The sequence below is a fragment of the Erinaceus europaeus genome, chromosome 8 (genome assembly GCF_950295315.1).
Source record: "Erinaceus europaeus chromosome 8, mEriEur2.1, whole genome shotgun sequence".
NCBI lineage: Eukaryota > Metazoa > Chordata > Mammalia > Eulipotyphla > Erinaceidae > Erinaceus > Erinaceus europaeus.
Genome location: NC_080169.1, coordinates 85,818,151 through 85,832,028, shown reverse-complemented (window position 1 = coordinate 85,832,028; position 13,878 = coordinate 85,818,151).

The window sequence follows — 13,878 nt, the reverse complement described above, 5'->3', positions numbered from 1 at the left end:
ATTTCAGGACCAGTGGCAAAGTATGTTGACCCAGCCCCCCTTAGGAGAATGGGGTAGTTTCTTTCATTGTTGTCCTACATTGAGGGCAAGGTCCTGTAGAGGGCCACAGAGAGTTTATGATGTTGTTCCTGATGGTTGTGACCAGTAATGGTGTAAAGAGGGATCTGTTAGAGGTATAGGCCCATCATATTTATGTGAGAATCCCAGGATTCACTGACTAGGGCCTTGGATGATGGGGTGGCTTGGTAGTGACCAAAAAGGCCATCATTAGAGTGTGCCAGTCTCTTTCCCTAATTCAGCTTTTGTATTCCTTACTTTATCTGACAAAGTTAGACTTAGAGTCACTGAGGGAGGTGAAAGGAATCTTTGTTTTTACCATCACTGAAAGACATGCAAATCTGGAAAATACCAGAGGAAGCCAGGCACTGTTTCTCTTAACTGAGAGAGAAGAGGAAAAGGGGAAGGATACTCTGAAGTATTAATAAGTTTAGATGTAACTTAGAAAGGAAGTGAAGACAGGATCCTAGAAATAAATAAAAATGGGTGAAAAATAAGGATGTATAGAAATAGATGATATAGATATAGGTATAGTCAATCCATATGTATGACTTGGGGAGAACTACTGCAGGTTTTACTGGGGGAGGGTGGGGACAGAGAATTCTGGTGGTGGGAACTGTGTAGAATTATACCTCTATTATCTTATAATTTTTTAAATCACTAATACAAAAAAAAATCTCAGTGGCTTTCTGTTAAAGGTAGGGAGGTTCACAGTGTCAGCACAGACCATGAATTTTCAGTCTTTAGTCTTTCTAAGTTGGAAATATTTCACATTTATTATCCGACCATTCACCAACATTCAGACTTCTCTTTGGAGGCACAACATGGACCTGAGCAATTTCTTAGTACTTAGTTAATTGACATGAGCTAATTTATTGTGAAATTAAAGATTTTCCTTCTCCTTAATTTGTGCTGTAAACTGTCCTCCATCTGTTCCTGAAACCTCCTATTATTAGAAAATAACTTACCAGAATAAATGAGAGCAAGCTACTGTTGTAAAATATATTCTGAGAATGCAGTGTGTTAATTGTTAATTCCTGTCAAAATTAGAACATTTCATCTCTGCCATGAAGATAAATCCTTGTAATTATTTTACTACCATGGTTCTCCTGGGAAGTTGCCTGGGGTCAGATATATATTATATTATACTAGATTGTCTTATTATCTTTTCTTTTCTTTTATTTATAGAAAGGGAACACTGACAAAACCATAGGATAAGAGGGGTATAACTCCACACAACCCCACCACCAGAACGCCATATTCCATGCCCTCCCCTGATAGCTTTCCTATTTTTTAACCCTCTGGGAGAATGGACCCAAGGTCATTGTGGGATGCAGAAGGTGAAAGGTCTGGCTTCTGTAATTGCTTCCCTGATGAAAATGGGTGTTGACAGGTCAATCCATACTCCCAGCCTATCTCTCTTTTTCTCTAGTGTGGCAGGTTCTAGGGAATCAGAGCTCCAGGACACATTGGTGGAGTTGTCTGTCCAGGGAAATCTGGTTGGCATCATGGTAGCATATGGAACCTGGTGGCTAAAAAGAGAGTTAACATATAAAGCCAAACAAATTGTTGACTAATCATGAACCTAAAGGCTGGAATAATGCAGATGAAGAGTTGGGGGAGTCTCTGTTTTGTAGATAACTAGTAGGGATATATAGTATATATATCCCTACTATATATATATATATATATATATATCTTTATTGGGGAATTAATGTTTTACATTAGTAGGGATATTTTAAGCTAACCTTATCAAAGCAAGGACTGCAAAAGCTGAATGACGGTAAGAGACTGGCATACTTTACTGATGACTCTTTAGTCACTATCAGGCCACCCCATCAGCTGGGGCCCTATTCGGGGAGTCCTGAGCTTCCCAAACAGACATGATGGGCCTAGACCTCGAATAAATCCCTGTCTCTGTTATTACCAGTCATCTCTATCAGGAACAACAAGAGAGACCCCTTTGTGGGCCCCCATAGGACCTTGCCCTCAACTTGGATCAACAATAGTAGAGATTGTTCCATCCTCTGAAAGGAGAATGGACAACATACTCTATGCTCCACCTGAGGAAGATGGTTCCTGATATTGGGGCAGCTTGGAATGTTCCTACTCATGACCACAGAATGTAAGCTCAGATCTACAGAGATGCAGAGGTCGCATAGGCTCCAGGGCTGAATACTGGCCCCAGATCAGATCCAATCGATGGGGTTTACAATCAACAATATTTGTACACTTTTCCCATATTTGGGATCTGCTCTCTTCCCTGATCCTTTTTCCAGGCATGACATCATCTCCCCAGACAATAACTTGAATCCACTTGCATATCAGATTCCAGGCAGAGAGAGAGAGAAAGAGGGAGAGGGAGAGGGAGAGGAAGAGAGAGAGAAGAGGGAGAACTAGTATAGCTACAGGCCCTTTGGAATATAATTGGGGTTAGATCTTAACTGCCTTCAATCTTTCCTCTTTCACAAATCTGTCCTGTGTGGCTTATAAAGATGACAATGGTGGTTGCTGAGCACTGTGTCCCAGTCTTGAAGTATTCTTCCTGTCCCCTCTTCTATCCATTGACCATTCATGTTCATCCTTTCCTCATAAGTGTCATCTAAAGTTCTTATGAGGTTCTTTTGTGATGCTTTGTTGCAGTACTGGTTAAGTTAGGACAACTTAGTTCACTGGTAACTCCATCATGACTCTATTTTGGAAAGTGGTAAAAATATTCTTAAAAAGTCAATTTCAAAATGACATTATTAGTTATTCTATGTCAAAAGACAGTATTTTCTGCAAGGGTTCCCAAAGTGAATTATGTATAAGATCTAACATTAAAATATATACATAAGGGGATGGGTGGTGGTGCTCCTGGTTGAGTGCACATGCTATAGTGCAAAAGGACCCAGGTTTGAGCTCCCAGTCCCCACCTGCAGGGGGAATGCTTTGCAAGTGCTGAAGCAGTGTTGCAGGTGTCTCTCTATTTCTCCCTGTCTGTCACCCCCTTCCCTCTCAATTTCTGGCTATCTCTATCCAGTAAATAAAATAAAGGTAATAAAACATTAAAATAAAATATCTACATAAAATGATTTCAGGAAAGTATATGAAACTATTATGTGCTACTGCCCTTTAGTAGATACACTGTACAGAAAAACCTCAGTTGATGGATATATTTGGGTAATATACTTTTTAGTTAGTTTTTAAGAATAAATATTTTATCTTCAATTTCTGAAAATGTTTTTAAAATATCTCTATAGTCTCACTGTCATGTTAACCATTTTTTTTTGGCCATCATGAGTTCATTTTGTATTAATCTTTCTGGATGTTAATAATAATTGTATGTGAGAAAAAAGAATGCATTTTCATAAGTTCAGGACATAACCTAGAAATTTATTTTTTTAATAAATCCTTGGTATGAATGCCCTTTCTCTACAAGTGCTTCATGTTCTTTTTTCCAAAATAGATTTTTAGCAACCATTTGGGATTGAAACAATTTAGCAACTGTTTGGGACCTGGGTCTCCAGTTAATCAAGAATTTGATAAAATAAAAATTTACCATACTTTCAACAAAATTTTGATCAATGTGCAGGTAACTTTTGAGGCCTTATCCATAAACTGATAGTGATTCATTCAAAAGGATGGAGCATAGGTTGGGAATGGATAGGAGGAAGCAACCTAACTATAGACATGAATCTTCAGTGAGGGAAGTCTGATTAACATTCTAGCACTATTGCAACCTTTGATTTGACTTTGGAAAAAGAAAGTCAGATGTTATGTGACTGCTACAAGGAATTTAACCAAATGAACTGAGGTTAGATTTGGGACACTTTTGTTTAGTGCTTTTGAGTAGAGGATTCTACCTGGGTAGGGGAGGCTAGAAGGAAAATTAGGGTGAATACATATGGGCTGGAGGTAAAATGGGGCTCCATTCCTTAAGGAAGATTGTGAAATCCATTATACCACCAAATGTAAACTATGTGGAGAAAATGGCAAAAGTCTCTTCCCTCTGCTTTTAGCTGTGAAAATTACTAAAAAATATATTTTTGAAAGTAGGTACCAGGCTTGCAAGAAAGAAGATAAAAATTCCTAGTACTAGAAATGAGGAAGAAAAAGTCAGATACATAAGGAGATCTATAAATAGGAGAAAATTATATGTAGTTCAGTGACGGGAGATGAACCCCAGAATCGTGTGAGTGTGAAACAGTCCTTTGCATCAGTGGGGATTTGGAAGTGCTGTCTCCTGTATGAAATAGGACACAGAAATTCTACCACCTGTAGTAGGCCTAGGGGGTTTGGGTAAAGAAATCTGTAAGGAATTGGAAACTTAAGTAGGCACAAACAGGTGTGAGTCCTGGATTTATACCACTCCTGGGGTGCAGGAATCCCAAATTGAGAAATTAACACCAATATTGGCTCTAGAATTCATGAACCTTCCCGGCCTCTGGAAGAAATAAGAGTAAGAAAACACTGAATGGATCATTTCACAAAACTGAGTGTGTGAGAATTTAAAATAAAATGAAAGAAAAAGAAATTAGTAAACAAAACTTTGTGAGGGAGAAAGAACAGCTGCAATAACCAAGAGTTTTCCCTTTTTCACTGAGAACAGGAGATTATAGAATGATTTGAAACATAATAAGCATGTTAAAAAAACTTAAAGAGATTAAAAAGAGCTAGAAACCATGATATAAAATGAACAACTAGGGTTCAAAAAGAACAATCATGGTATTAAAGAACATATAATAAGTGAAATGAAAATTCAAAAAAACTTAAATAACAGATAAGAGGTGATTAGTAAATTGGGAGGTGTTCAATAAAAAGATGAAGAGATACAATAATGATGATATAGGGGAGAGATAATAACATCCAGGATAGGATTTCCAGAATTACATGTCTGAGCTAACAAGAAATAGTTAGCTTTTTTGAAACATTTCTAATCTAGAAGCAAGACATAATTACTCTGTTTTATAAAATACACAAAAATCTGAATAAGATAAATAGAAATCCATCTAAAAGACTCTTCAGAAAATCTTCAAAAGATATAAAAAGTAGAAAAGAACCTAAAAGAAATGACAATTAGACTGAAGGTTGTTTTCTCTATGCAAAACTAGAAGAAGAAAATAGCAGAATGCACTGTTTTTAAATGTGGAAGTAAAAACAGGTGGGATATAGTCCCCTCCTGTTCGGTTCTGAGCTTAAATACATGACTTCCTATAACCAGTAGAATGAAGTGGAAACAGTTTCATCTTCAAATGTATGCCTAAAGTGTGTTTCTTTTGTTTTGATGTCATTGTCCATGAGAACATACTTGGGTCACCCCACCTGCCTCAGAAGCAGAATTAAGACATGAAGAACAGATTCACACCAAATTGTCAGAAAATAAATGAGCCTACAAATGCATAAGAATTATCATTTAAATTATTGAGCTTTAAGTTGTATGCATATGTACATGTGTGCATGTGTGTGTGTGTATACACACACTAGAGCACTACTCAGCTCTGCCATATTGTGTGCAGGCAATTGAGCTTGAACCTTAAAGTTTCAGGCATGAATTTTTTTTTACAAAAATATTATGCTTTCTCCCAAGCCCCAAATAATTTTGATGTAACAAATTTATGAAGACTTGGTGACTTAAAACACAAAATTATTCTCCTACATTTTGGGGCAATTCAAAATGAATCACCAGGGCTAAAATCAATGTTGACAGAGCCCCCCCCCCTTTTTTGGATAATTTGTTTCCTTGACTTTCTAGTTTCTGAGGCTTGCCTGCATTTCTTAGCTCATGATTTTTTCCTAATAGTGATCTAATTTTTTTTGTCTGATCTCTAGTAGTTAAGCCACTTTTTACTTAAATGACTCAAAATAATCTTTCCATTTTAGGAACTTTAATTTACTTGCAAGTGCATGTTACATTTCACAATATAAGATAACATTTACAATTTCTGTGAACTAGGACATGGATGCCTAGGAGAGAAGACATTAATTCTTTAAAAATTTTAGAAATAGTCTTTTATATTAAATAATTTCTTTATTTACTTTTATAGAAATAGAAATTGAGAAGGAAGGGGGAGATTGAGAGAGAAAGAGACACCTGCAGAACTGTCTTTGGTTCTCAGGTGAAGACACCTAGCTTTGATCAGATCACTGAGGAACTCTGGCATATATGTAACATACAATAGCTCTTCTCTTAAGCTAGTAGGTCATTTTATGTCCCGTACCTGTGATGCTTGAAGTGTGTATATGGAGCTGGCACCTCAGTCATGGCATTTGGATGAAGTGGCAACTATGTGGGATCAACAGTAAACATAAATAGTCGCTAGGAATGGATGCACTGCCTAAGATAACACAACCACCGGCCTAAAAATACAATGCAACAAAAACCTAGTGCTCATCAACTTGAGAATAAGTAAAAATAACGGTGTGTGCATGCAGATTCTATGTAGAAGTTAAAATGGAAAAATAAAAGATGTATTATATGAATTAATTAATATTGAATGAAAAGGCAGTTCAAGAATGTTATCTAGGGGCTGGGTAGTGGTGCACCTGGATGATCACACATGTTACAATGCATAAGTATCCGAGTTCAAGCCCCCAGTTTCCACCTGCAGGGGGGAAAGCTCTGCAAGTGGTGAAGCAGCGCTGCTGGTATCTCTCTCCCTCTTTATATCCCTCTTCCCTCTCAATTTCTGGCTGTCTCTATCCAATAAGTAAAGATAATAAAAAAACCAAAAAAAAAAAAAAAAAGAATGGTAGCTTTAGAAATCTGATGAAAGTCTGATGGTTTTTTCTCCTTTTGTATGTGACTTTCTTCCTTTCCCTAGCAGCCTGCAATGTTTTTTCCTTGTCCCTGATTTTGGATAGTCTTACAGTGATGTGTCTTAGTGTGTATAGTTTTGGATTCAAGAATTTACATATGCAGAGATTTATGTCTGATCATTTGGGGTTTCAGTCATTGTCTGTATTTCCCAGTTCCCACATTTAACGTGGCTTTCATGGTTGTGCCAGTAGGAGGCACTGTGGCTAAGTTGTTTGATTTTCCTGTTCATATTTTAGTGGGGCAGGGGGAAATTTTATCCTGTATTACCAGAATGGTTTAGTATCTTTGATATCAATATAGGGTCTACTTGATGTTGTTCTAGCCTCTGTGGGGTTACAGTCTTGGAAAATTTCTTTTGCCTTAGTGTTCAAAGAAAAAGCAAGATTTATTAGCCCCCAAATTTCCTATCTTCCTTCCTCAGACCATGTGCTCTGTTTTGTAAGTACCAAAATGGCTCTTGCTGCTACTGAGCATGGCTTCTTAAGTTTTGAGGCCTTTTCCCTAACTCCTGATTAGGATTGTCTATACCCACTTGTAGCTAAGTGAGTTACTTAAGAGGTCACAGTTGTGAGGGAGGGGAGATTTTTATCCTGAGTCACTAGGCTGGTTTAGTGACTTTATTGTCAGTATAGGGTCTCCTTGCTATTGTTCAAGCCTTTATGGGGTAATAGGACTGGAAATTTAAGTAGTTACAGTTTTAAATTGGTGAACTTTTAGGTGATTTTTTTTTCTCTAACAGTTGTTAATGCTTTAACTCAGACCAGAAGTGGTGTGCCTCAGCTGCTAATCCCCCAATTTGTCACCAGCCATCTCTGAGTATGGTTTTTTTTTGGTCCTGGGAATCTCTTTCTTACCCCTTTTCTGTCCACAAGTCACATATATTAGTACTCACTTGTAGTTTGGTGAGTTTCTGAAGATCTCTGGTCATATTTTGTTGAGTTTTCAGGTGATTTTATGCTGTTTTTTGAAGGGAGGAGGAAAGTGAGTCTGCTGTTACTCTGTTTCCATGCCTCTGGAAGTCTCCAAGAATGTCAGTTTTTAGTGGTATCATTTATTCACATGAATAGCACACAAAACAATATTTATATGTTTTTATGGGTGCATAATGAGAAATTATTTTATTTATTTATTATTTATTTGTTTATTTATTGGACATTGCCAAGGATTCACTGCTCTGGACTAATTTTTTTCAGCTAGAAGGAAACAGAGAAGGAAAGACACCAGAGCACCAATACTTCCTCCAGTGCTGTGGCATCTGGTCTGGAACTAGAGTCACATACATGACAAAGCAAGTGCAGGTAATTAAAAATTTAAATCAAGATATCAGGGAAGGTGACTCAGTAGGGAAGAGAGTAGAGAGCAGAGTAGAGTGTACAGGACCTATATGCATTGGCTTTTTTTTTTTGATACCTAGAACTGTACATGCTGGAGTGAAGTAGTGCTCTGGCCACTATCTTTCTCTCTGTCTGTCTCTTATGATATAAATGCATTTTTATAGAGGCAGGGCCTTGCACATATGTACATTCACTGCTCTGGACCACTTTTTAAATTTTTTAATATTATTTTTATTTAATTATTTGGATAGAGACAGTCAGAAATCAAGAGAGAAAGGGGTGATAGAGAGGGAGAGAGACAGAGAGATACCTGCAGCCCTGTTTCACCACTTGTGAAGGATTCCCCCTGCAGGTGGGGGCCAGGGGCTCCAACCCAGGCCCTTGCACACTGTAACATGTGTGCCCAACCAGGTGCGCCACCACCTGGCCCCGCTGGACCACTTTTTTCATTTAGAGAGATATAGAAGGATTTGGGGCAGCGGGGCACTGAGGTATTGGAGCTTGCACCTCCCACGTGGTGCCAGGGATCCAATCCAGCTTGCAAACATGACAAGCTATGCACTGTACCTAGTGCACTATCTTTCTGGTTCATAAATAATACCTTGAAAGGAGTTTTTTTTTTAAATTGTGCATTAGTACTGATTTTGTTAGAGTAGGGTAACCTTTCTGAATGGGGGATTAGGAAAAAGATAAAGAGGAATTCAAATAGAGACAAAATTCAGATATATCTGCTAAATTTTATTCCATATGGCAGAATGTTAGCATTTTTTGCTTTTTTGGTTAGGTCATGAATTGAGTATGTTGATAATAGCATGATCTTAACTTTTCTCTGTATTTGCAAAGGAGATTGTGGATATTTGGAAGCTATGCTGGTTATCTAATCATATCTTGGCTGTGAAACACTGAATCGAGAGCTAGAAAGAGAGATTTAAATGGTTAATATAATGGATCAATTTAAGGGAGAAATGAGAAGTTGAAATGAAAGGGATAACTGGAGAACAAAAGACAAAAGGATTATAAGATAGTAAAATAATGATAATATCTCAATTAGGAATGTTTAGCAAGTATTTATTGAGTTCTTAGCATGTATTAAGGAGTGTACTAGGCTGAGGAGTCAGTGATGGGTGACATTGTATCTTTAGGGAACTGAGAGTCAAGTGAAAGTTTTATGAGATGTGAGTCCAGACTCAGTCACATTTCTATTAGCGGTCACTAAATATATTTGTGTTAAGAGTCCTATGTTTCTGAATAAAAAATGTTTCTGTGTAACTTGAGTCCCCCAAGATGTCCTGTGAAAAGTTTTTAATAAAATACTTTGGAAAATGCCTTCTACCATACTCCCTTTATGAATGCCTTTGAGGAAATTAACAAAAGAATATTATCAAGATGAGTTATGAAAAAAGCCTATAAAGAAACCTTGAATCTCCCCAAATTATTTAAAGCCAAAATAAATAATTTTTAGGGGAGAAATGCCTCTGACAGTCATTAAGTGTTTTATGGAATTCATTTTGTTCCTTTGTTTTGTTCTTATATTAATGATTTTCTAACTTTGAAATGTTTCTAAGAGGGTTATTAAAAATTTTTAAATTAACTCTTCATTCCAATATTTATATTTAAATTTTTAAATGCAAATATTGTGCTTTAAATATTAAATAGAGGATTAGTAAAATTATTTTCTTTGGCTTTGGATTCATAGGGACAATAAGTACCATGAAACCTTTTGCAAGTTATTTTAGCTTTTCAAATTAACAGCAAGACAGAACATTTATGATGGGCTTATAGGCAGTTGCAGTTTTTGCAACTTGATTTTATGGTGCCTCCTTTACATGTCTAGTATGACACTCAATTTTCAGGCTTTGAACAAACATACCAATAGCTTTAAATCAGGCTACCGTGCCAAAATATATTAGTGTGTCACAACCATTTGCAGCTATCCATTTAATTGCATACTATAAAAGGAACCAGGAGGTATAAGTTTACAAACATAACATCTGAGGTGGTGGTAAGATTAGAGCTAAATAACACATGTAGTTGAAATGCTCAATATAGTCATGATGGGCTGTAATTTTAATATACTGCTGACAAAGGGAATTTGAGGATTAATGTACATTTCCAACAAATATTTATAGTGTTATAAGACACAATACAATTTCCATTTTATAGATAGTTTTTGTATACATATACCCCTTTATTTCTTACTAGATACTTAGAATATTAGGTAAGTAAAAGAAATAACATTTAATGTCTTATGATAAATATTGGCAAAATGGATGGTCTCTATTTTGTTTATATACTGTGTGATTGAAGTTATTTTAAAAAATTAATCTATTCCCTCTCCAGAAATTATAGCAGAGTTATTTTATATGAGATCTGAAACCATTTAATAGAATGTATTATTATTTATTCTTTTCATTTGAATAATCATGTTTTTTTTTACTAAGTTTCTAAGGTAATGAAAACTTCTCTTTTATGTATATAACTTTGGATTTGCCACTAGTGAGCTGTTTGATTTTTAACAAGTTATTTATACTTTCAATATCTGTTTCCTTTTCTGGAAAAAAAGAATGCTAATTGTTTTTGTGTATACTAAGTTACATGAATAGATGTAAAAATGTAAATGCATACAGCATATAGAAATTTACCGAAGGAGTTAACACTTATTATTTTGCATATCCACTGTAAATTATTAGCGGTAACAATTTTGTCCACCAAAACTTCAATCACAGTTAAATGCAGTCCGATCTATTACTTAAACTCATCAAAATAAACAGACTAGGCTATATCTTATGCATAGATGCTTATTTTATTCACTTATACAGGCAAATTTATGTAAGAAATTGGAAAATTGTTTAACTTTGGAGAGGAAGGGACTATTTTTGGATAGAGAATACAAATGTTGAAGAATGCTTCTGTTCTTTGGTTTACTTTAACATTTGAGCATTACTTTCTCACTGCTACCAAGAGCCCACTAGCTTACCATTAAATTTTTATTATCCATCTTCTATTATGTTATAACATTGTTTCCACTCTTCTTAACTATTATTCCCTAATTTTTCTTTACCCCTTACTGGAAGGTAAAACAGTAGGTAAACTCCACAATTATAGGGAGGCAGGTGGGACTGGTGATATAAGTAATAGCTGCTATAAATTGTATGTTATGATTCGAAGAAGGGCTGTGAGTTAAAGGTTATCTTCATTTTCCCCTCCCTATTAAATCTATGAACTTATAAAAATGTCTTTTCATACATTTTATAGTCATCATACATGTATAATTTTGTGTATATTTTCATAATTATAATTGTAGAAGAGTAAACAAAGATGTGATATAGAAACTGCTCCTAAACTTTAAAAGAATTGGATAAAGTAGGACTATTACTAAAAAAATGTAGAGCAATTAGTAGAAATGTTGCTTGCTATTTTCAAAAAGTTTAGGGAAGCTAGTTAAAAAATAAGTTGAAATGTGCAGAATATAAAAAGAAACAAAAGTATTTCTTATATATGTTAGGGAACATGCTATTTAAGTAAAAAGGGGATGAAGGACTCTCTTAGTATTATGTATTTTGATGTACTTTACATTAAATTCTATCTTTATAGCCATAAGGATAGATGAAGCAAATATAAGCTTTAGGCCACTGTTTAAAGCAAAGTAATAGTCTAGTGCCAGTTCTATGAAAGAGTAGAAAAAGATATGAGATCTAAACATTCTATTCTTATGATTTCTTTCCAACTTCCATCCTAAACCTAGAGATACAATCTGAGTCGGGCAGGAAATGTACAGATTAACAATAGGAACCCAAACTAGGAATTGGAAAGCCTAGCCCTAACTTTAAAGAAAATTAAAATTAAATCTCACCATAATATTTAGATACTTTAGCGTTCTCTGAGTAGTTATGGTGATCTCTTGCCAGCTTTGGAAACAGAATGAAGAGGTTCTTGAATGTGTTTATGTGAACACTTCTATGCAAAAATATACAATATTTCAGACTTTTTTGAGGACTAGGGTATATTTATACATTAGCAAAAAAAAAAAAAAACTCATGAGAAAAATCACAGGGCAATTAAAAAAATGTTATGCTGTGAGTCCAAACAATACTGACCTAGATTTTAATTTTATTCTTCATAACCAAGCAGCTGACATGAGTACAAAGTCCCATTCAAGGTCACTGGAAACTTTGAACTTGGATTGGCTCCAGGAGGACATTGACTAACATAATAATTACCCCCCTGAGTGCCAGAAGTTTAGTAAGATTCAAAACTGGTAAATATTTTCTATGGAAACTTACTACTTCCTACCACTAGGCTATTCCAAAATTTAAACTGAAATAGTTACAATTACTATAAAATAGATACTTGGTACAGAGACCCTACAGCTGAGTTTGCTCTTTAAAACCCTTAAGAAGCTGATTTTCATGGCTAAGATAATGTTTCAAAGAGATTTTTTTTTTTTTTTAGTGTGTTTTCTTACGAGGGCAAGATTTCAAAGAGACAAAATTAGCAAAGCAACGTAACTCTGATACTGCCAGCTGGAGTTTTCAATTAGCATTTCTAACTAATACTTTTGTAAACTTAGTACTCACAAATATTTCCAGAGTTGAGAAAAATCTTGTGGCACGTGCTTATGTGAAGGACAACAAAGCATGTAACATAACAGAAAGAAGTTTACAAAGTCCAGCGGAAAGGACTTGGAACTTTCTGTTTTTACTATTGTGCTTAGTTGTTCTTGTATGTACAATGTTGAATTTAAAAGTGGTAAGGGAAATAATTGCCCCAAACTCTTAGAATGCAATGACTAAAGGATAATTAATGTGAATAGCTATATAAAAATAGTCATTAGGCCCAGGAGACTATTTAAAACCTATTGGATGTTAATTATGAAAAACTAAACTTGACATGAGTCTTCTAAATGAAAAATTTAGTAGAACAGAATGTAGCACAGGAAAGGGCTTTAAAGATCATTGTTTCCAATGCCTCATTTTACAGGAGAGAAATCTGAGGACCAGGAAAATGAAATGACTTTCCTGAGGTCACAGCACGAGTCAACAGCAGAGCTGTGATGACACTCAGATCTTCTAACCTCCCAGTTATGCTCATTCACTGAGAGTGCTTCAAACAGTGTTTACAACACTTAGTCACAGTTTATCTTTTGGATAATTACACATTTTTTTGCAGCCACAAAAATATCCCAAAGTCATATGATTTACTTTAGGTCAAATAGATATTAAGGGAAAAGGCAAAGCTTTCAGCATTTACACTTCTTGTGTGTCATGTGTGCATGTATATTTGTGAGTTTGTGTATGTATCCAAAAATGCTCCGAAAGATACTTTTTCCCCTATAAATTTGCAACAAACTTCACTGGTGGTAAAAATGTTGTGTGAACTAAGGAGACTGTTTATAGGTTTCATGTATGCCACCATTTATTACTTATATGTTAAATTTTATAAGTTCTCTATACATTTGATTAAAGGATGTTCTGTTGGAGTTTGGAAATGATACATGACAGAAGACCCATGTAATTTATTAACTTTTTTTGAAACCTAGATACTTCTGGTTTCCAGCTCCAATAATGTTGGATACATTATTGTGGACCTTCAATTTGACCATAATGCAATTTCATTACATTAGTTTACACAGTTTTAGCTTATAACCAGGTGACTCAGAAAATCCTTTATAATGAGTGATTACCTTTG